Source organism: Staurois parvus, unplaced genomic scaffold, assembly GCF_062004578.1.
Source record: "Staurois parvus isolate SC_StPar_1 unplaced genomic scaffold, SC_StPar_1.0 ptg000101l, whole genome shotgun sequence".
NCBI classification, from domain to species: Eukaryota; Metazoa; Chordata; class Amphibia; order Anura; family Ranidae; genus Staurois; species Staurois parvus.
Window position 1 is genome coordinate 1,970,443 of NW_028317897.1, and position 24,517 is coordinate 1,994,959.

Consider the following 24,517-nt stretch of genomic DNA (forward strand, 5'->3'; position numbering starts at 1 on the left):
TCAGTACAGAACCATTCGGAGTACAGACATTTCTATTGACATACCAAGTAGAGACCTCACACTAAAGACTTCACTACAGACCCACCCAGTAAACACAACCCTCAGTAAACGCACATTCACTATGCTGATGATGCTCTGGTCAAAAAGGTCCTGCTGTCTGTCCTCCGTAAAGGGGTATACCTTCTTCCCCGTTTTACAGTCGAGACAGTGCACACAGACGGGACAGCAGTACAGAGTGCCAACTCTTCAAGCCCACTAGAAGGATCGACCTCACTATGCTGATGATGCTCTGGTCAAAAAGGTCCTGCTGTCTGTCCTCCGTAAAGGGGTATACCTTCTTCCCCGATTTACAGTCGAGACAGTGCACACAGACAGGACAGCAGTACAGAGTGCCAACTCTTCTAGCCCACTAGAAGGATCGACCTCACTATGCTGATGATGCTCTGGTCAAAAAGGTCCTGCTGTCTGTCCTTCGTAAAGGGGTATACCTTCTTCCCTGTTTTACAGTCGAGACAGTGCACACAGACGGGACAGCAGTACAGAGTTCCAACTCTTCCAGCCCACTTGAAGGATCGACCTCAAACGGAGATTGACCTATGTGAGGAACCAGCCGTGAAGGATGCAACTTCTAGTGGGTGAGGAAACAGTATAAAAGCTCCGTAAGACTTTCACATCAAAGATATTAAATGCTAAATAATTTGCATACACAGTGCTCTGCAAAGTATGGTAGCGTGCTTCAATGCAGTTAACTATAGACACGCCCCTGTGCAGACATTCTAAGGATAGACACTCCCAGTAGAGAATGATACTGTGCAGGACTCCCAGTACAGACAGCTACATTTGCACAGATCCCAGTAAAAAATCCATCATAGCAGACATCCCAGTACAGATGCCCCAAAGTATAGACTCCCCTCACAAAAACACATTCCAGTGCAGACCCCCCCCCCTCAGTAAGGACTAGAAATTCAGAATGAACTCTGTGCCCACTGCTCTGCACCATTTTTAAAAAACTTAAAAAAAAAAAAGGGATTTTTAGTTCACATGTATTTCAATACATGTTTAAGCTGGCGAACTGCGTCAAAGTAATCCCTCTCTGGCCAGGCCCTACTCTACTCTGAAAAATAAATATGCTCTAGTGGATATAGTGCCAACATAGGGCAGATAGGCACAAGCTGTAGAACAGCTACAGGTGCACTTCTGGCTACTGACCTAGACTATGCAAAAAAGGCCCACCTTGTATAGATTCTTCCCAATCACAGAACTCCTCCATTAGTATAGACCCCCAGTAACCACCACTACAAAAACCCCTCAGTACTGATACCCCAGTAACCCCCCCAAAGTACAGAGTGCCAACTCTTCTAGCCCACTAGAAGGATCGACCTCACTATGCTGATGATGCTCTGGTCAAAAAGGTCCTGCTGTCTGTCCTCCGTAAAGGGGTATACCTTCTTCCCTGTTTTACAGTCGAGACAGTGCACACAGACGGGACAGCAGTACAGAGTTCCAACTCTTCCAGCCCACTTGAAGGATCGACCTCAAACGGAGATTGACCTATGTGAGGAACCAGCCGTGAAGGATGCAACTTCTAGTGGGTGAGGAAACAGTATAAAAGCTCCGTAAGACTTTCACATCAAAGATATTAAATGCTAAATAATTTGCATACACAGTGCTCTGCAAAGTATGGTAGCGTGCTTCAATGCAGTTAACTATAGACACGCCCCTGTGCAGACATTCTAAGGATAGACACTCCCAGTAGAGAATGATACTGTGCAGGACTCCCAGTACAGACAGCTACATTTGCACAGATCCCAGTAAAAAATCCATCATAGCAGACATCCCAGTACAGATGCCCCAAAGTATAGACTCCCCTCACAAAAACACATTCCAGTGCAGACCCCCCCCCCTCAGTAAGGACTAGAAATTCAGAATGAACTCTGTGCCCACTGCTCTGCACCATTTTTAAAAAACTTAAAAAAAAAAAAGGGATTTTTAGTTCACATGTATTTCAATACATGTTTAAGCTGGCGAACTGCGTCAAAGTAATCCCTCTCTGGCCAGGCCCTACTCTACTCTGAAAAATAAATATGCTCTAGTGGATATAGTGCCAACATAGGGCAGATAGGCACAAGCTGTAGAACAGCTACAGGTGCACTTCTGGCTACTGACCTAGACTATGCAAAAAAGGCCCACCTTGTATAGATTCTTCCCAATCACAGAACTCCTCCATTAGTATAGACCCCCAGTAACCACCACTACAAAAACCCCTCAGTACTGATACCCCAGTAACCCCCCCAAAGTATAGACACTCCTCAGTAAAGACATCCTTGCACAGACCCTCCTCAGTGAGCACTCCCTCAGTACAGTTACCACTCTGTACACATCCACAATAAAGATTTCCCAGTACAAAAATGCCAAGTAGAGCCCCCCTCAGTTTAGACCTCCACAGTACAGATCTAACCTGGACAGTCCACTTCAGTACAGAACCATGCGGAGTACAGACCTTTCAATTGACATACCAAGTAGAGACCTCACACTAAAGACTTCACTACAGACCCAACCAGTAAACACAACCCTCAGTAAATGCACATTCACTATGCTGATGATGCTCTGGTCAAAAAGGTCCTGCTGTCTGTCCTCCGTAAAGGGGTATACCTTCTTCCCCGTTTTACAGTCGAGACAGTGCACACAGACGGGACAGCAGTACAGAGTGCCAACTCTTCTAGCCCACTAGAAGGATCGACCTCACTATGCTGATGATGCTCTGGTCAAAAAGGTCCTGCTGTCTGTCCTCCGTAAAGGGGTATGCCTTCTTCCCCGTTTTACAGTCGAGACAGTGCACACAGACGGGACAGCAGTACAGAGTGCCAACACTTGTAGCCCACTAGAAGGATCGACCTCACTATGCTGATGATGCTCTGGTCAAAAAGGTCCTGCTGTCTGTCCTCCGTAAAGGGGTATACCTTCTTCCCCGTTTTACAGTCGAGACAGTGCACACAGACGGGACAGCAGTACAGAGTGCCAACTCTTCTAGCCCACTAGAAGGATCGACCTCACTATGCTGATGATGCTCTGGTCAAAAAGGTCCTGCTGTCTGTCCTCTGTAAAGGGGTATACCTTCTTCCCAGTTTTACAGTTGAGACAGTCCACACAGACGGGACAGCAGTACAGAGTGCAAACTCTTCTAGCCCACTAGAAGGATCGACCTCACTATGCTGATGATGCTCTGGTCAAAAAGGTCCTGCTGTCTGTCCTCCGTAAAGGGGTATACCTTCTTCCCCGTTTTACAGTCGAGACAGTGCACACAGACGGGACAGCAGTACAGAGTTCCAACTCTTCCAGCCCACTTGAAGGATCGACCTCAAACGGAGATTGACCTATGTGAGGAACCAGCCGTGAAGGATGCAACTTCTAGTGGGTGAGGAAACAGTATAAAAGCTCCGTAAGACTTTCACATCAAAGATATTAAATGCTAAATAATTTGCATACACAGTGCTCTGCAAAGTATGGTAGCGTGCTTCAATGCAGTTAACTATAGACACGCCCCTGTGCAGACATTCTAAGGATAGACACTCCCAGTAGAGAATGATACTGTGCAGGACTCCCAGTACAGACAGCTACATTTGCACAGATCCCAGTAAAAAATCCATCATAGCAGACATCCCAGTACAGATGCCCCAAAGTATAGACTCCCCTCACAAAAACACATTCCAGTGCAGACCCCCCCTCAGTAAGGACTAGAAATTCAGAATGAACTCTGTGCCCACTGCTCTGCACCATTTTTAAAAAACTTAAAAAAAAAAGGGATTTTTAGTTCACATGTATTTCAATACATGTTTAAGCTGGCCAACTGCGTCAAAGTAATCCCTCTCTGGCCAGGCCCTACTCTACTCTGAAAAATAAATATGCTCTAGTGGATATAGTGCCAACATAGGGCAGATAGGCACAAGCTGTAGAACAGCTACAGGTGCACTTCTGGCTACTGACCTAGACTATGCAAAAAAGGCCCACCTTGTATAGATTCTTCCCAATCACAGAACTCCTCCATTAGTATAGACCCCCAGTAACCACCACTACAAAAACCCCTCAGTACTGATACCCCAGTAACCCCCCCAAAGTATAGACACTCCTCAGTAAAGACATCCTTGCACAGACCCTCCTCAGTGAGCACTCCCTCAGTACAGTTACCACTCTGTACACATCCACAATAAAGATTTCCCAGTACAAAAATGCCAAGTAGAGCCCCCCTCAGTTTAGACCTCCACAGTACAGATCTAACCTGGACAGTCCACTTCAGTACAGAACCATGCGGAGTACAGACCTTTCAATTGACATACCAAGTAGAGACCTCACACTAAAGACTTCACTACAGACCCAACCAGTAAACACAACCCTCAGTAAATGCACATTCACTATGCTGATGATGCTCTGGTCAAAAAGGTCCTGCTGTCTGTCCTCCGTAAAGGGGTATACCTTCTTCCCCGTTTTACAGTCGAGACAGTGCACACAGACGGGACAGCAGTACAGAGTGCCAACTCTTCTAGCCCACTAGAAGGATCGACCTCACTATGCTGATGATGCTCTGGTCAAAAAGGTCCTGCTGTCTGTCCTCCGTAAAGGGGTATGCCTTCTTCCCCGTTTTACAGTCGAGACAGTGCACACAGACGGGACAGCAGTACAGAGTGCCAACACTTGTAGCCCACTAGAAGGATCGACCTCACTATGCTGATGATGCTCTGGTCAAAAAGGTCCTGCTGTCTGTCCTCCGTAAAGGGGTATACCTTCTTCCCCGTTTTACAGTCGAGACAGTGCACACAGACGGGACAGCAGTACAGAGTGCCAACTCTTCTAGCCCACTAGAAGGATCGACCTCACTATGCTGATGATGCTCTGGTCAAAAAGGTCCTGCTGTCTGTCCTCCGTAAAGGGGTATACCTTCTTCCCCGTTTTACAGTCGAGACAGTGCACACAGACGGGACAGCAGTACAGAGTTCCAACTCTTCCAGCCCACTTGAAGGATCGACCTCAAACGGAGATTGACCTATGTGAGGAACCAGCCGTGAACGATGCAACTTCTAGTGGGTGAGGAAACAGTATAAAAGCTCCGTAAGACTTTCACATCAAAGATATTAAATGCTAAATAATTTGCATACACAGTGCTCTGCAAAGTATGGTAGCGTGCTTCAATGCAGTTAACTATAGACACGCCCCTGGGCAGACATTCTAAGGATAGACACTCCCAGTAGAGAATGATACTGTGCAGGACTCCCAGTACAGACAGCTACATTTGCACAGATCCCAGTAAAAAATCCATCATAGCAGACATCCCAGTACAGATGCCCCAAAGTATAGACTCCCCTCACTAAACACATTCCAGTGCAGACCCCCCCTCAGTAAGGACTAGAAATTCAGAATGAACTCTGTGCCCACTGCTCTGCACCATTTTTAAAAAACTTAAAAAAAAAAGGGATTTTTAGTTCACATGTATTTCAATACATGTTTAAGCTGGCCAACTGCGTCAAAGTAATCCCTCTCTGGCCAGGCCCTACTCTACTCTGAAAAATAAATATGCTCTAGTGGAGATAGTGCCAACATAGGGCAGATAGGCACAAGCTGTAGAACAGCTACAGGTGCACTTCTGGCTACTGACCTAGACTATGCAAAAAAGGCCCACCTTGTATAGATTCTTCCCAATCACAGAACTCCTCCATTAGTATAGACCCCCAGTAACCACCACTACAAATACCCCTCAGTACTGATACCCCAGTAACCCACCCAAAGTATAGACACTCCTCAGTAAAGACATCCTTGCACAGACCCTCCTCAGTGAGCACTCCCTCAGTACAGTTACCTCTCTGTACACATCCACAATAAAGATTTCCCAGTACAAAGATGCCAAGTAGAGCCCCCCTCAGTTTAGACCTCCACAGTACAGATCCAACCTGGACAGTCCACTTCAGTACAGAACCATTCGCAGTACAGACCTTTCTATTGACATACCAAGTAGAGACCTCACACTAAAGACTTCACTACAGACCCACCCAGTAAACACAACCCTCAGTAAACGCACATTCACTATGCTGATGATGCTCTGGTCAAAAAAGGTCCTGCTGTCTGTCCTCCGTAAAGGGGTATACCTTCTTCCCCGTTTTACAGTCGAGACAGTGCACACAGACGGGACAGCAGTACAGAGTGCCAACTCTTCTAGCCTACTAGAAGGATCGACCTCACTATGCTGATGATGCTCTGGTCAAAAAGGTCCTGCTGTCTGTCCTCCGTAAAGGGGTATACCTTCTTCCCCGTTTTACAGTCGAGACAGTGCACACAGACGGGACAGCAGTACAGAGTAACAACTCTTCTAGCCCACTAGAAGGATCGACCTCACTATGCTGATGATGCTCTGGTCAAAAAGGTCCTGCTGTCTGTCCTCCGTAAAGGGGTATACCTTCTTCCCCGTTTTACAGTCGAGACAGTGCACACAGACGGGACAGCAGTACAGAGTTCCAACTCTTCCAGCCCACTAGAAGGATCGACCTCAAACGGAGATTGACCTATGTGAGGAACCAGCCGTGAAGGATGCAACTTCTAGTGGGTGAGGAAACAGTATAAAAGCTCCCTAAGACTTTCACATCAAAGATATTAAATGCTAAATAATTTGCATACACAGTGCTCTGCAAAGTATGGTAGCATGCTTCAATGCAGTTAACTATGGACACGCCCCTGTGCAGACATTCTAAGGATAGACACTCCCAGTAGAGAATGATCCTGTGCAGGACTCCCAGTACAGACACCTCCATTTGCACAGATCCCAGTAAAAAATCCATCATAACAGACATCCCAGTACAGATGCCCCAAAGTATAGACTCCCCTCACTAAACACATTCCAGTGCAGAGCCCCCCTCAGTAAGGACTAGAAATTCGGAATGAACTCTGTGCCCACTGCTCTGCACCATTTTTAAAAAACTTAAAAAAACAGGGATTTTTAGTTCACATGTATTTCAATACATGTTTAAGCTGGCCAACTGCGTCAAAGTAATCCCTCTCTGGCCAGGCCCTACTCTACTCTGAAAAATAAATATGCTCTAGTGGATATAGTGCCAACATAGGGCAGATAGGCACAAGCTGTAGAACAGCTACAGGTGCACTTCTGGCTACTGACCTAGACTATGCAAAAAAGGCCCACCTTGTATAGATTCTTCCTAATCAGAGAACTCCTCCATTAGTATAGACCCCCAGCAACCACCACTACAAATACCCCTCAGTACTGATACCCCAGTAACCCCCCCAAAGTATAGACACTCCTCAGTAAAGACATCCTTGCACAGACCCTCCTCAGTGAGCACTCCCTCAGTACAGTTACCTCTCTGTACACATCCACAATAAAGATTTCCCAGTACAAAAATGCCAAGTAGAGCCCCCCTCAGTTTAGACCTCCACAGTACAGATCCAACCTGGACAGTCCACTTCAGTACAGAACCATTCGGAGTACAGACCTTTCAATTGACATACCAAGTAGAGACCTCACACTAAAGACTTCACTACAGACCCACCCAGTAAACACAACCCTCAGTAAACGCACATTCACTATGCTGATGATGCTCTGGTCAAAAAGGTCCTGCTGTCTGTCCTCCGTAAAGGGGTATACCTTCTTCCCCGTTTTACAGTCGAGACAGTGCACACAGACGGGACAGCAGTACAGAGTGCCAACTCTTCAAGCCCACTAGAAGGATCGACCTCACTATGCTGATGATGCTCTGGTCAAAAAGGTCCTGCTGTCTGTCCTCCGTAAAGGGGTATACCTTCTTCCCCGATTTACAGTCGAGACAGTGCACACAGACAGGACAGCAGTACAGAGTGCCAACTCTTCTAGCCCACTAGAAGGATCGACCTCACTATGCTGATGATGCTCTGGTCAAAAAGGTCCTGCTGTCTGTCCTCCGTAAAGGGGTATACCTACTTCACCGTTTTACAGTCGAGACAGTGCACACAGACGGGACAGCAGTACAGAGTTCCAACTCTTCCAGCCCACTTGAAGGATCGACCTCAAACGGAGATTGACCTATGTGAGGAACCAGCAGTGAAGGATGCAACTTCTAGTGGGTGAGGAAACAGTATAAAAGCTCCGTAAGACTTTCACATCAAAGATATTAAATGCTAAATAATTTGCATACACAGTGCTCTGCAAAGTATGGTAGCGTGCTTCAATGCAGTTAACTATAGACACGCCCCTGTGCAGACATTCTAAGGATAGACACTCCCAGTAGAGAATGATACTGTGCAGGACTCCCAGTACAGACAGCTACATTTGCACAGATCCCAGTAAAAAATCCATCATAGCAGACATCCCAGTACAGATGCCCCAAAGTATAGACTCCCCTCACAAAAACACATTCCAGTGCAGACCCCCCCCTCAGTAAGGACTAGAAATTCAGAATGAACTCTGTGCCCACTGCTCTGCACCATTTTTAAAAAACTTAAAAAAAAAGGGATTTTTAGTTCACATGTATTTCAATACATGTTTAAGCTGGCCAACTGCGTCAAAGTAATCCCTCTCTGGCCAGGCCCTACTCTACTCTGAAAAATAAATATGCTCTAGTGGATATAGTGCCAACATAGGGCAGATAGGCACAAGCTGTAGAACAGCTACAGGTGCACTTCTGGCTACTGACCTAGACTATGCAAAAAAGGCCCACCTTGTATAGATTCTTCCCAATCACAGAACTCCTCCATTAGTATAGACCCCCAGCAACCACCACTACAAATACCCCTCAGTACTGATACCCCAGTAACCCCCCCAAAGTATAGACACTCCTCAGTAAAGACATCCTTGCACAGACCCTCCTCAGTGAGCACTCCCTCAGTACAGTTACCACTCTGTACACATCCACAATAAAGATTTCCCAGTACAAAAATGCCAAGTAGAGCCCCCCTCAGTTTAGACCTCCACAGTACAGATCCAACCTGGACAGTCCACTTCAGTACAGAACCATGCGGAGTACAGACCTTTCAATTGACATACCAAGTAGAGACCTCACACTAAAGACTTCACTACAGACCCACCCAGTAAACACAACCCTCAGTAAATGCACATTCACTATGCTGATGATGCTCTGGTCAAAAAGGTCCTGCTGTCTGTCCTCCGTAAAGGGGTATACTTTCTTCCCCGTTTTACAGTCGAGACAGTGCACACAGACGGGACAGCAGTACAGAGTGCCAACTCTTCTAGCCCACTAGAAGGATCGACCTCACTATGCTGATGATGCTCTGGTCAAAAAGGTCCTGCTGTCTGTCCTCCGTAAAGGGGTATACCTTCTTCCCCGTTTTACAGTCGAGACAGTGCACACAGACGGGACAGCAGTACAGAGTTCCAACTCTTCCAGCCCACTTGAAGGATCGACCTCAAACGGAGATTGACCTATGTGAGGAACCAGCCGTGAAGGATGCAACTTCTAGTGGGTGAGGAAACAGTATAAAAGCTCCGTAAGACTTTCACATCAAAGATATTAAATGCTAAATAATTTGCATACACAGTGCTCTGCAAAGTATGGTAGCGTGCTTCAATGCAGTTAACTATGGACACGCCCCTGTGCAGACATTCTAAGGATAGACACTCCCAGTAGAGAATGATCCTGTGCAGGACTCCCAGTACAGACACCTACATTTGCACAGATCCCAGTAAAAAATCCATCATAGCAGACATCCCAGTACAGATGCCCCAAAGTATAGACTCCCCTCACTAAACACATTCCAGTGCAGACCCCCCCTCAGTAAGGACTAGAAATTCAGAATGAACTCTGTGCCCACTGCTCTGCACCATTTTTAAAAAACTTAAAAAAAAAAAGGGATTTTTAGTTCACATGTATTTCAATACATGTTTAAGCTGGCCAACTGCGTCAAAGTAATCCCTCTCTGGCCAGGCCCTACTCTACTCTGAAAAATAAATATGCTCTAGTGGATATAGTGCCAACATAGGGCAGATAGGCACAAGCTGTAGAACAGCTACAGGTGCACTTCTGGCTACTGACCTAGACTATGCAAAAAAGGCCCACCTTGTATAGATTCTTCCCAATCACAGAACTCCTCCATTAGTATAGACCCCCAGTAACCACCACTACAAAAACCCCTCAGTACTGATACCCCAGTAACCCCCCCAAAGTATAGACACTCCTCAGTAAAGACATCCTTGCACAGACCCTCCTCAGTGAGCACTCCCTCAGTACAGTTACCACTCTGTACACATCCACAATAAAGATTTCCCAGTACAAAAATGCCAAGTAGAGCCCCCCTCAGTTTAGACCTCCACAGTACAGATCTAACCTGGACAGTCCACTTCAGTACAGAACCATGCGGAGTACAGACCTTTCAATTGACATACCAAGTAGAGACCTCACACTAAAGACTTCACTACAGACCCAACCAGTAAACACAACCCTCAGTAAATGCACATTCACTATGCTGATGATGCTCTGGTCAAAAAGGTCCTGCTGTCTGTCCTCCGTAAAGGGGTATACCTTCTTCCCCGTTTTACAGTCGAGACAGTGCACACAGACGGGACAGCAGTACAGAGTGCCAACTCTTCTAGCCCACTAGAAGGATCGACCTCACTATGCTGATGATGCTCTGGTCAAAAAGGTCCTGCTGTCTGTCCTCCGTAAAGGGGTATGCCTTCTTCCCCGTTTTACAGTCGAGACAGTGCACACAGACGGGACAGCAGTACAGAGTGCCAACACTTGTAGCCCACTAGAAGGATCGACCTCACTATGCTGATGATGCTCTGGTCAAAAAGGTCCTGCTGTCTGTCCTCCGTAAAGGGGTATACCTTCTTCCCCGTTTTACAGTCGAGACAGTGCACACAGACGGGACAGCAGTACAGAGTGCCAACTCTTCTAGCCCACTAGAAGGATCGACCTCACTATGCTGATGATGCTCTGGTCAAAAAGGTCCTGCTGTCTGTCCTCCGTAAAGGGGTATACCTTCTTCCCCGTTTTACAGTTGAGACAGTGCACACAGACGGGACAGCAGTACAGAGTGCCAACTCTTCTAGCCCACTAGAAGGATCGACCTCACTATGCTGATGATGCTCTGGTCAAAAAGGTCCTGCTGTCTGTCCTACGTAAAGGGGTATACCTTCTTCCCCGTTTTACAGTCAAGACAGTGCACACAGACGGGACAGCAGTACAGAGTTCCAACTCTTCCAGCCCACTTGAAGGATCGACCTCAAACGGAGATTGACATATGTGAGGAACCAGCCGTGAAGGATGCAACTTCTAGTGGGTGAGGAAACAGTATAAAAGCTCCGTAAGACTTTCACATCAAAGATATTAAATGCTAAATAATTTGCATACACAGTGCTCTGCAAAGTATGGTAGCGTGCTTCAATGCAGTTAACTATGGACACGCCTCTGTGCAGACATTCTAAGGATAGACACTCCCAGTAGAGAATGATCCTGTGCAGGACTCCCAGTACAGACAGCTACATTTGCACAGATCCCAGTAAAAAATCCATCATAGCAGACATCCCAGTACAGATGCCCCAAAGTATAGACTCCCCTCACTAAACACATTCCAGTGCAGACCCCCCCTCAGTAAGGACTAGAAATTCAGAATGAACTCTGTGCCCACTGCTCTGCACCATTTTTAAAAAACTTTTAAAAAAAAGGGATTTTTAGTTCACATGTATTTCAATACATGTTTAAGCTGGCCAACTGCGTCAAAGTAATCCCTCTCTGGCCAGGCCCTACTCTACTCTGAAAAATAAATATGCTCTAGTGGAGATAGTGCCAACATAGGGCAGATAGGCACAAGCTGTAGAACAGCTACAGGTGCACTTCTGGCTACTGACCTAGACTATGCAAAAAAGGCCCACCTTGTATAGATTCTTCCCAATCACAGAACTCCTCCATTAGTATAGACCCCCAGTAACCACCACTACAAATACCCCTCAGTACTGATACCCCAGTAACCCACCCAAAGTATAGACACTCCTCAGTAAAGACATCCTTGCACAGACCCTCCTCAGTGAGCACTTCCTCAGTACAGTTACCTCTCTGTACACATCTACAATAAAGATTTCCCAGTACAAAGATGCCAAGTAGAGCCCCCCTCAGTTTAGACCTCCACAGTACAGATCCAACCTGGACAGTCCACTTCAGTACAGAACCATTCGGAGTACAGACCTTTCTATTGACATACCAAGTAGAGACCTCACACTAAAGACTTCACTACAGACCCACCCAGTAAACACAACCCTCAGTAAACGCACATTCACTATGCTGATGATGCTCTGGTCAAAAAGGTCCTGCTGTCTGTCCTCCGTAAAGGGGTATACCTTCTTCCCCGTTTTACAGTCGAGACAGTGCACACAGACGGGACAGCAGTACAGAGTGCCAACTCTTCTAGCCTACTAGAAGGATCGACCTCACTATGCTGATGATGCTCTGGTCAAAAAGGTCCTGCTGTCTGTCCTCCGTAAAGGGGTATACCTTCTTCCCCGTTTTACAGTCGAGACAGTGCACACAGACGGGACAGCAGTACAGAGTAACAACTCTTCTAGCCCACTAGAAGGATCGACCTCTCTATGCTGATGATGCTCTGGTCAAAAAGGTCCTGCTGTCTGTCCTCCGTAAAGGGGTATACCTTCTTCCCCGTTTTACAGTCGAGACAGTGCACACAGACGGGACAGCAGTACAGAGTTCCAACTCTTCCAGCCCACTAGAAGGATCGACCTCAAACGGAGATTGACCTATGTGAGGAACCAGCCGTGAAGGATGCAACTTCTAGTGGGTGAGGAAACAGTATAAAAGCTCCATAAGACTTTCACATCAAAGATATTAAATGCTAAATAATTTGCATACACAGTGCTCTGCAAAGTATGGTAGCATGCTTCAATGCAGTTAACTATGGACACGCCCCTGTGCAGACATTCTAAGGATAGACACTCCCAGTAGAGAATGATACTGTGCAGGACTCCCAATACAGACAGCTACATTTGCACAGATCCCAGTAAAAAATCCATCATAGCAGACATCCCAGTACAGATGCCCCAAAGTATAGACTCCCCTCACTAAACACATTCCAGTGCAGACCCCCCCCTCAGTAAGGACTAGAAATTCGGAATGAACTCTGTGCCCACTGCTCTGCACCATTTTTAAAAAACTTAAAAAAACAGGGATTTTTAGTTCACATGTATTTCAATACATGTTTAAGCTGGCCAACTGCGTCAAAGTAATCCCTCTCTGGCCAGGCCCTACTCTACTCTGAAAAATAAATATGCTCTAGTGGATATAGTGCCAACATAGGGCAGATAGGCACAAGCTGTAGAACAGCTACAGGTGCACTTCTGGCTACTGACCTAGACTATGCAAAAAAGGCCCACCTTGTATAGATTCTTCCTAATCAGAGAACTCCTCCATTAGTATAGACCCCCAGTAACCACCACTACAAATACCCCTCAGTACTGATACCCCAGTAACCCCCCCAAAGTATAGACACTCCTCAGTAAAGACATCCTTGCACAGACCCTCCTCAGTGAGCACTCCCTCAGTACAGTTACCTCTCTGCACACATCCACAATAAAGATTTCCCAGTACAAAAATGCCAAGTAGAGCCCCCCTCAGTTTAGACCTCCACAGTACAGATCCAACCTGGACAGTCCACTTCAGTACAGAACCATTCGGAGTACAGACATTTCAATTGACATACCAAGTAGAGACCTCACACTAAAGACTTCACTACAGACCCACCCAGTAAACACAACCCTCAGTAAACGCACATTCACTATGCTGATGATGCTCTGGTCAAAAAGGTCCTGCTGTCTGTCCTCCGTAAAGGGGTATACTTTCTTCCCCGTTTTACAGTCGAGACAGTGCACACAGATGGGACAGCAGTACAGAGTGCCAACTCTTCTAGCCCACTAGAAGGATCGACCTCACTATGCTGATGATGCTCTGGTCAAAAAGGTCCTGCTGTCTGTCCTCCGTAAAGGGGTATACCTTCTTCCCCGTTTTACAGTCGAGACAGTGCACACAGACGGGACAGCAGTACAGAGTTCCAACTCTTCCAGCCCACTTGAAGGATCGACCTCAAACGGAGATTGACCTATGTGAGGAACCAGCCGTGAAGGATGCAACTTCTAGTGGGTGAGGAAACAGTATAAAAGCTCCGTAAGACTTTCACATCAAAGATATTAAATGCTAAATAATTTGCATACACAGTGCTCTGCAAAGTATGGTAGCGTGCTTCAATGCAGTTAACTATGGACACGCCCCTGTGCAGACATTCTAAGGATAGACACTCCCAGTAGAGAATGATCCTGTGCAGGACTCCCAGTACAGACACCTCCATTTGCACAGATCCCAGTAAAAAATCCATCATAACAGACATCCCAGTACAGATGCCCCAAAGTATAGACTCCCCTCACTAAACACATTCCAGTGCAGAGCCCCCCTCAGTAAGGACTAGAAATTCGGAATGAACTCTGTGCCCACTGCTCTGCACCATTTTTAAAAAACTTAAAAAAACAGGGATTTTTAGTTCACATGTATTTCAATACATGTTTAAGCTGGCCAACTGCGTCAAAGTAATCCCTCTCTGGCCAGGCCCTACTCTACTCTGAAAAATAAATATGTTCTAGTGGATATAGTGCCAACATAGGGCAGATAGGCACAAGCTGTAGAACAGCTACAGGTGCACTTCTGGCTACTGACCTAGACTATGCAAAAAAGGCCCACCTTGTATAGATTCTTCCTAATCAGAGAACTCCTCCATTAGTATAGACCCCCAGTAACCACCACTACAAATACCCCTCAGTACTGATACCCCAGTAACCCCCCCAAAGTATAGACACTCCTCAGTAAAGACATCCTTGCACAGACCCTCCTCAGTGAGCACTCCCTCAGTACAGTTACCTCTCTGTACACATCCACAATAAAGATTTCCCAGTACAAAAATGCCAAGTAGAGCCCCCCTCAGTTTAGACCTCCACAGTACAGATCCAACCTGGACAGTCCACTTCAGTACAGAACCATTCGGAGTACAGACCTTTCAATTGACATACCAAGTAGAGACCTCACACTAAAGACTTCACTACAGACCCACCCAGTAAACACAACCCTCAGTAAACGCACATTCACTATGCTGATGATGCTCTGGTCAAAAAGGTCCTGCTGTCTGTCCTCCGTAAAGGGGTATACCTTCTTCCCCGTTTTACAGTCGAGACAGTGCACACAGACGGGACAGCAGTACAGAGTGCCAACTCTTCAAGCCCACTAGAAGGATCGACCTCACTATGCTGATGATGCTCTGGTCAAAAAGGTCCTGCTGTCTGTCCTCCGTAAAGGGGTATACCTTCTTCCCCGATTTACAGTCGAGACAGTGCACACAGACAGGACAGCAGTACAGAGTGCCAACTCTTCTTGCCCACTAGAAGGATCGACCTCACTATGCTGATGATGCTCTGGTCAAAAAGGTCCTGCTGTCTGTCCTCCGTAAAGGGGTATACCTTCTTCCCCGTTTTACAGTCGAGACAGTGCACACAGACGGGACAGCAGTACAGAGTTCCAACTCTTCCAGCCCACTTGAAGGATCGACCTCAAACGGAGATTGACCTATGTGAGGAACCAGCCATGAAGGATGCAACTTCTAGTGGGTGAGGAAACAGTATAAAAGCTCCGTAAGACTTTCACATCAAAGATATTAAATGCTAAATAATTTGCATACACAGTGCTCTGCAAAGTATGGTAGCGTGCTTCAATGCAGTTAACTATAGACACGCCCCTGTGCAGACATTCTAAGGATAGACACTCCCAGTAGAGAATGATACTGTGCAGGACTCCCAGTACAGACAGCTACATTTGCACAGATCCCAGTAAAAAATCCATCATAGCAGACATCCCAGTACAGATGCCCCAAAGTATAGACTCCCCTCACAAAAACACATTCCAGTGCAGACCCCCCCCCCTCAGTAAGGACTAGAAATTCAGAATGAACTCTGTGCCCACTGCTCTGCACCATTTTTAAAAAACTTTAAAAAAAAAGGGATTTTTAGTTCACATGTATTTCAATACATGTTTAAGCTGGCCAACTGCGTCAAAGTAATCCCTCTCTGGCCAGGCCCTACTCTACTCTGAAAAATAAATATGCTCTAGTGGATATAGTGCCAACATAGGGCAGATAGGCACAAGCTGTAGAACAGCTACAGGTGCACTTCTGGCTACTGACCTAGACTATGCAAAAAAGGCCCACCTTGTATAGATTCTTCCCAATCACAGAACTCCTCCATTAGTATAGACCCCCAGCAACCACCACTACAAATACCCCTCAGTACTGATACCCCAGTAACCCCCCCAAAGTATAGACACTCCTCAGTAAAGACATCCTTGCACAGACCCTCCTCAGTGAGCACTCCCTCAGTACAGTTACCTCTCTGTACACATCCACAATAAAGATTTCCCAGTACAAAAATGCCAAGTAGAGCCCCCCTCAGTTTAGACCTCCACAGTACAGATCCAACCTGGACAGTCCACTTTAGTACAGAACCATGCGGAGTACAGACCTTTCAATTGACATACCAAGTAGAGACCTCACACTAAAGACTTCACTACAGACCCACCCAGTAAACACAACCCTCAGTAAATGCACATTCACTATGCTGATGATGCTCTGGTCAAAAAGGTCCTGCTGTCTGTCCTCCGTAAAGGGGTATACCTTCTTCCCCGTTTTACAGTCGAGACAGTGCACACAGACGGGACAGCAGTACAGAGTGCCAACTCTTCTAGCCCACTAGAAGGATCGACCTCACTATGCTGATGATGCTCTGGTCAAAAAGGTCCTGCTGTCTGTCCTCCGTAAAGGGGTATACCTTCTTCCCCGTTTTACAGTCGAGACAGTGCACACAGACGGGACAGCAGTACAGAGTGCCAACTCTTCTAGCCCACTAGAAGGATCGACCTCACTATGCTGATGATGCTCTGGTCAAAAAGGTCCTGCTGTCTGTCCTCCGTAAAGGGGTATGCCTTCTTCCCCGTTTTACAGTCGAGACAGTGCACACAGACGGGACAGCAGTACAGAGTGCCAACTCTTCTAGCCCACTAGAAGGATCGACCTCACTATGCTGATGATGCTCTGGTCAAAAAGGTCCTGCTGTCTGTCCTCCATAAAGGGGTATACCTTCTTCCCCGTTTTACAGTCGAGACAGTGCACACAGACGGGACAGCAGTACAGAGTGCCAACTCTTCTAGCCCACTAGAAGGATCGACCTCACTATGCTGATGATGCTCTGGTCAAAAAGGTCCTGCTGTCTGTCCTCCGTAAAGGGGTATACCTTCTTCCCCGTTTTACAGTCGAGACAGTGCACACAGACGGGACAGCAGTACAGAGTTCCAACTCTTCCAGCCCACTTGAAGGATCGACCTCAAACGGAGATTGACCTATGTGAGGAACCAGCCGTGAAGGATGCAACTTCTAGTGGGTGAGGAAACAGTATAAAAGCTCCGTAAGACTTTCACATCAAAGATATTAAATGCTAAATAATTTGCATACACAGTGCTCTGCAAAGTATGGTAGCGTGCTTCAATGCAGTTAACTATGGACACGCCCCTGTGCAGACATTCTAAGGATAGACACTCCCAGTAGAGAATGATCCTGTGCAGGACTCCCAGTACAAACACCTCCATTTGCACAGATCCCAGTAAAAAATCCATCATAGCAGACATCCCAGTACAGATGCCCCAAAGTATAGACTCCCCTCACTAAACACATTCCAGTGCAGACCCCCCCTCAGTAAGGACTAGAAATTTGGAATGAACTCTGTGCCCACTTCTCTGCACCATTTTTAAAAAACTTTTAAAAAAAAGGGATTTTTAGTTCACATGTATTTCAATACATGTTTAAGCTGGCCAACTGCGTCAAAGTAATCCCTCTCTGGCCAGGCCCTACTCTACTCTGAAAAATAAATATGCTCAAGTGGATATAGTGCCAACATAGGGCAGATAGGCACAAGCTGTAGAACAGCTACAGGTGCACTTATGGCTACTGACCTAGACTATGCAAAAAAGGCCCACCTTGTATAGATTCTTCCCAATCACAGAACTCCTCCATTAGTATAGACCCCCAGTAACCACCACTACAAATACCCCTCAGTACTGATACCCCAGTAACCCCCCCAAAGTATAGACACTCCTCAGTAAAGACATCCTTGCACAGACCCTCCTCAGTGAGCACTCCCTCAGTACAGTTACCTCTCTGTACACATCCACAATAAAGATTTCCCAGTACAAAAATGCCAAGTAGAGCCCCCCTCAGTTTAGACCTCCACAGTACAGATCCAACCTGGACAGTCCACTTCAGTACAGAACCATGCGGAGTACAGACCTTTCAATTGACATACCAAGTAGAGACCTCACACTAAAGACTTCACTACAGACCCACCCAGTAAACACAACCCTCAGTAAACGCACATTCACTATGCTGATGATGCTCTGGTCAAAAAGGTCCTGCTGTCTGTCCTCCATAAAGGGGTATACCTTCTTCCCCGTTTTACAGTCGAGACAGTGCACACAGACGGGACAGCAGTACAGAGTGCCAACTCTTCTAGCCCACTAGAAGGATCGACCTCACTATGCTGATGATGCTCTGGTCAAAAAGGTCCTGCTGTCTGTCCTCCGTAAAGGGGTATACCTTCTTCCCTGTTTTACAGTCGAGACAGTGCACACAGACGGGACAGCAGTACAGAGTGCCAACTCTTCTAGCCCACTAGAAGGATCGACCTCACTATGCTGATGATGCTCTGGTCAAAAAGGTCCTGCTGTCTGTCCTCTGTAAAGGGGTATACCTTCTTCCCCGTTTTACAGTCGAGACAGTGCACACAGACGGGACAGCAGTACAGAGTTCCAACTCTTCCAGCCCACTTGAAGGATCGACTTCAAACGGAGATTGACCTATGTGAGGAACCAGCCGTGAAGGATGCAACTTCTAGTGGGTGAGGAAACAGTATAAAAGCTCCGTAAGACTTTCACATCAAAGATATTAAATGCTAAATAATTTGCATACACAGTGCTCTGCAAAGTATGGTAGCGTGCTTCAATGCAGTTAACTATGGACACGCCCCTGTGCAGACATTCTAAGGATAGACACTCCCAGTAGAGAATGATCCTGTGCAGGACTCCCAGTACAGACACCTACATTTGCACAGATCCCAGTAAAAAATCCATCATAGCAGACATCCCAGTACAGATGCCCCAAAGTATAGACTCCCCTCAACTAAACACATTCCAGGTGCAGACCCCCCCTCAGTAAGGACTAGAAATTTGGAATGAACTCTGTGCCCACTTCTCTGCACCATTTTTAAAAAACCTTTTAAAAAAAGGGATTTTTAGTTCACATGTATTTCAATACATGTTTAAGCTGGCCAACTGCGTCAAAGTAATCCCTCTCTGGCCAGGCCCTACTCTACTCTGAAAAATAAATATGCTCTAGTGGATATAGTGCCAACATAGGGCAGATAGGCACAAGCTGTAGAACAGCTACAGGTGCACTTATGGCTACTGACCTAGACTATGCAAAAAAGGCCCACCTTGTATAGATTCTTCCCAATCACAGAACTCCTCCATTAGTATAGACCCCCAGTAACCACCACTACAAAAACCCCTCAGTACTGATACCCCAGTAACCCCCCCAAAGTATAGACACTCCTCAGTAAAGACATCCTTGCACAGACCCTCCTCAGTGAGCACTCCCTCAGTACAGTTACCACTCTGTACACATCCACAATAAAGATTTCCCAGTACAAAAATGCCAAGTAGAGCCCCCCTCAGTTTAGACCTCCACAGTACATATCCAACCTGGACAGTCCACTTCAGTACAGAACCATGCGGAGTACAGACCTTTCAATTGACATACCAAGTAGAGACCTCACACTAAAGACTTCACTACAGACCCACCCAGTAAACACAACCCTCAGTAAATGCACATTCACTATGCTGATGATGCTCTGGTCAAAAAGGTCCTGCTGTCTGTCCTCCGTAAAGGGGTATACCTTCTTCCCCGTTTTACAGTCGAGACAGTGCACACAGACGGGACAGCAGTACAGAGTGCCAACTCTTCTAGCCCACTAGAAGGATCGACCTCACTATGCTGATGATGCTCTGGTCAAAAAGGTCCTGCTGTCTGTCCTCCGTAAAGGGGTATACCTTCTTCCCCGTTTTACAGTCGAGACAGTGCACACAGACGGGACAGCAGTACAGAGTGCCAACTCTTCTAGCCCACTAGAAGGATCGACCTCACTATGCTGATGATGCTCTGGTCAAAAAGGTCCTGCTGTCTGTCCTCCGTAAAGGGGTATGCCTTCTTCCCCGTTTTACAGTCGAGACAGTGCACACAGACGGGACAGCAGTACAGAGTGCCAACTCTTCTAGCCCACTAGAAGGATCGACCTCACTATGCTGATGATGCTCTGGTCAAAAAGGTCCTGCTGTCTGTCCTCCATAAAGGGGTATACCTTCTTCCCCGTTTTACAGTCGAGACAGTGCACACAGACGGGACAGCAGTACAGAGTGCCAACTCTTCTAGCCCACTAGAAGGATCGACCTCACTATGCTGATGATGCTCTGGTCAAAAAGGTCCTGCTGTCTGTCCTCCGTAAAGGGGTATACCTTCTTCCCCGTTTTACAGTCGAGACAGTGCACACAGACGGGACAGCAGTACAGAGTTCCAACTCTTCCAGCCCACTTGAAGGATCGACCTCAAACGGAGATTGACCTATGTGAGGAACCAGCCGTGAAGGATGCAACTTCTAGTGGGTGAGGAAACAGTATAAAAGCTCCGTAAGACTTTCACATCAAAGATATTAAATGCTAAATAATTTGCATACACAGTGCTCTGCAAAGTATGGTAGCGTGCTTCAATGCAGTTAACTATGGACACGCCCCTGTGCAGACATTCTAAGGATAGACACTCCCAGTAGAGAATGATCCTGTGCAGGACTCCCAGTACAAACACCTCCATTTGCACAGATCCCAGTAAAAAATCCATCATAGCAGACATCCCAGTACAGATGCCCCAAAGTATAGACTCCCCTCACTAAACACATTCCAGTGCAGACCCCCCCTCAGTAAGGACTAGAAATTTGGAATAAACTCTGTGCCCACTTCTCTGCACCATTTTTAAAAAACTTTTAAAAAAAAGGGATTTTTAGTTCACATGTATTTCAATACATGTTTAAGCTGGCCAACTGCGTCAAAGTAATCCCTCTCTGGCCAGGCCCTACTCTACTCTGAAAAATAAATATGCTCAAGTGGATATAGTGCCAACATAGGGCAGATAGGCACAAGCTGTAGAACAGCTACAGGTGCACTTATGGCTACTGACCTAGACTATGCAAAAAAGGCCCACCTTGTATAGATTCTTCCCAATCACAGAACTCCTCCATTAGTATAGACCCCCAGTAACCACCACTACAAATACCCCTCAGTACTGATACCCCAGTAACCCCCCCAAAGTATAGACACTCCTCAGTAAAGACATCCTTGCACAGACCCTCCTCAGTGAGCACTCCCTCAGTACAGTTACCTCTCTGTACACATCCACAATAAAGATTTCCCAGTACAAAAATGCCAAGTAGAGCCCCCCTCAGTTTAGACCTCCACAGTACAGATCCAACCTGGACAGTCCACTTCAGTACAGAACCATGCGGAGTACAGACCTTTCAATTGACATACCAAGTAGAGACCTCACACTAAAGACTTCACTACAGACCCACCCAGTAAACACAACCCTCAGTAAACGCACATTCACTATGCTGATGATGCTCTGGTCAAAAAGGTCCTGCTGTCTGTCCTCCATAAAGGGGTATACCTTCTTCCCCGTTTTACAGTCGAGACAGTGCACACAGACGGGACAGCAGTACAGAGTGCCAACTCTTCTAGCCCACTAGAAGGATCGACCTCACTATGCTGATGATGCTCTGGTCAAAAAGGTCCTGCTGTCTGTCCTCCGTAAAGGGGTATACCTTCTTCCCTGTTTTACAGTCGAGACAGTGCACACAGACGGGACAGCAGTACAGAGTGCCAACTCTTCTAGCCCACTAGAAGGATCGACCTCACTATGCTGATGATGCTCTGGTCAAAATGGTCCTGCTGTCTGTCCTCTGTAAAGGGGTATACCTTCTTCCCCGTTTTACAGTCGAGACAGTGCACACAGACGGGACAGCAGTACAGAGTTCCAACTCTTCCAGCCCACTTGAAGGATCGACTTCAAACGGAGATTGACCTATGTGAGGAACCAGCCGTGAAGGATGCAACTTCTAGTGGGTGAGGAAACAGTATAAAAGCTCCGTAAGACTTTCACATCAAAGATATTAAATGCTAAATAATTTGCATACACAGTGCTCTGCAAAGTATGGTAGCGTGCTTCAATGCAGTTAACTATGGACACGCCCCTGTGCAGACATTCTAAGGATAGACACTCCCAGTAGAGAATGATCCTGTGCAGGACTCCCAGTACAGACACCTACATTTGCACAGATCCCAGTAAAAAATCCATCATAGCAGACATCCCAGTACAGATGCCCCAAAGTATAGACTCCCCTCAACTAAACACATTCCAGGTGCAGACCCCCCCTCAGTAAGGACTAGAAATTTGGAATGAACTCTGTGCCCACTTCTCTGCACCATTTTTAAAAAACCTTTTAAAAAAAGGGATTTTTAGTTCACATGTATTTCAATACATGTTTAAGCTGGCCAACTGCGTCAAAGTAATCCCTCTCTGGCCAGGCCCTACTCTACTCTGAAAAATAAATATGCTCTAGTGGATATAGTGCCAACATAGGGCAGATAGGCACAAGCTGTAGAACAGCTACAGGTGCACTTATGGCTACTGACCTAGACTATGCAAAAAAGGCCCACCTTGTATAGATTCTTCCCAATCACAGAACTCCTCCATTAGTATAGACCCCCAGTAACCACCACTACAAAAACCCCTCAGTACTGATACCCCAGTAACCCCCCCAAAGTATAGACACTCCTCAGTAAAGACATCCTTGCACAGACCCTCCTCAGTGAGCACTCCCTCAGTACAGTTACCACTCTGTACACATCCACAATAAAGATTTCCCAGTACAAAAATGCCAAGTAGAGCCCCCCTCAGTTTAGACCTCCACAGTACATATCCAACCTGGACAGTCCACTTCAGTACAGAACCATGCGGAGTACAGACCTTTCAATTGACATACCAAGTAGAGACCTCACACTAAAGACTTCACTACAGACCCACCCAGTAAACACAACCCTCAGTAAATGCACATTCACTATGCTGATGATGCTCTGGTCAAAAAGGTCCTGCTGTCTGTCCTCCGTAAAGGGGTATACCTTCTTCCCCGTTTTACAGTCGAGACAGTGCACACAGACGGGACAGCAGTACAGAGTGCCAACTCTTCTAGCCCACTAGAAGGATCGACCTCACTATGCTGATGATGCTCTGGTCAAAAAGGTCCTGCTGTCTGTCCTCCGTAAAGGGGTATACCTTCTTCCCCGTTTTACAGTCGAGACAGTGCACACAGACGGGACAGCAGTACAGAGTGCCAACTCTTCTAGCCCACTAGAAGGATCGACCTCACTATGCTGATGATGCTCTGGTCAAAAAGGTCCTGCTGTCTGTCCTCCGTAAAGGGGTATGCCTTCTTCCCCGTTTTACAGTCGAGACAGTGCACACAGACGGGACAGCAGTACAGAGTGCCAACTCTTCTAGCCCACTAGAAGGATCGACCTCACTATGCTGATGATGCTCTGGTCAAAAAGGTCCTGCTGTCTGTCCTCCATAAAGGGGTATACCTTCTTCCCCGTTTTACAGTCGAGACAGTGCACACAGACGGGACAGCAGTACAGAGTGCCAACTCTTCTAGCCCACTAGAAGGATCGACCTCACTATGCTGATGATGCTCTGGTCAAAAAGGTCCTGCTGTCTGTCCTCCGTAAAGGGGTATACCTTCTTCCCCGTTTTACAGTCGAGACAGTGCACACAGACGGGACAGCAGTACAGAGTTCCAACTCTTCCAGCCCACTTGAAGGATCGACCTCAAACGGAGATTGACCTATGTGAGGAACCAGCCGTGAAGGATGCAACTTCTAGTGGGTGAGGAAACAGTATAAAAGCTCCGTAAGACTTTCACATCAAAGATATTAAATGCTAAATAATTTGCATACACAGTGCTCTGCAAAGTATGGTAGCGTGCTTCAATGCAGTTAACTATGGACACGCCCCTGTGCAGACATTCTAAGGATAGACACTCCCAGTAGAGAATGATCCTGTGCAGGACTCCCAGTACAAACACCTCCATTTGCACAGATCCCAGTAAAAAATCCATCATAGCAGACATCCCAGTACAGATGCCCCAAAGTATAGACTCCCCTCACTAAACACATTCCAGTGCAGACCCCCCCTCAGTAAGGACTAGAAATTTGGAATAAACTCTGTGCCCACTTCTCTGCACCATTTTTAAAAAACTTTTAAAAAAAAGGGATTTTTAGTT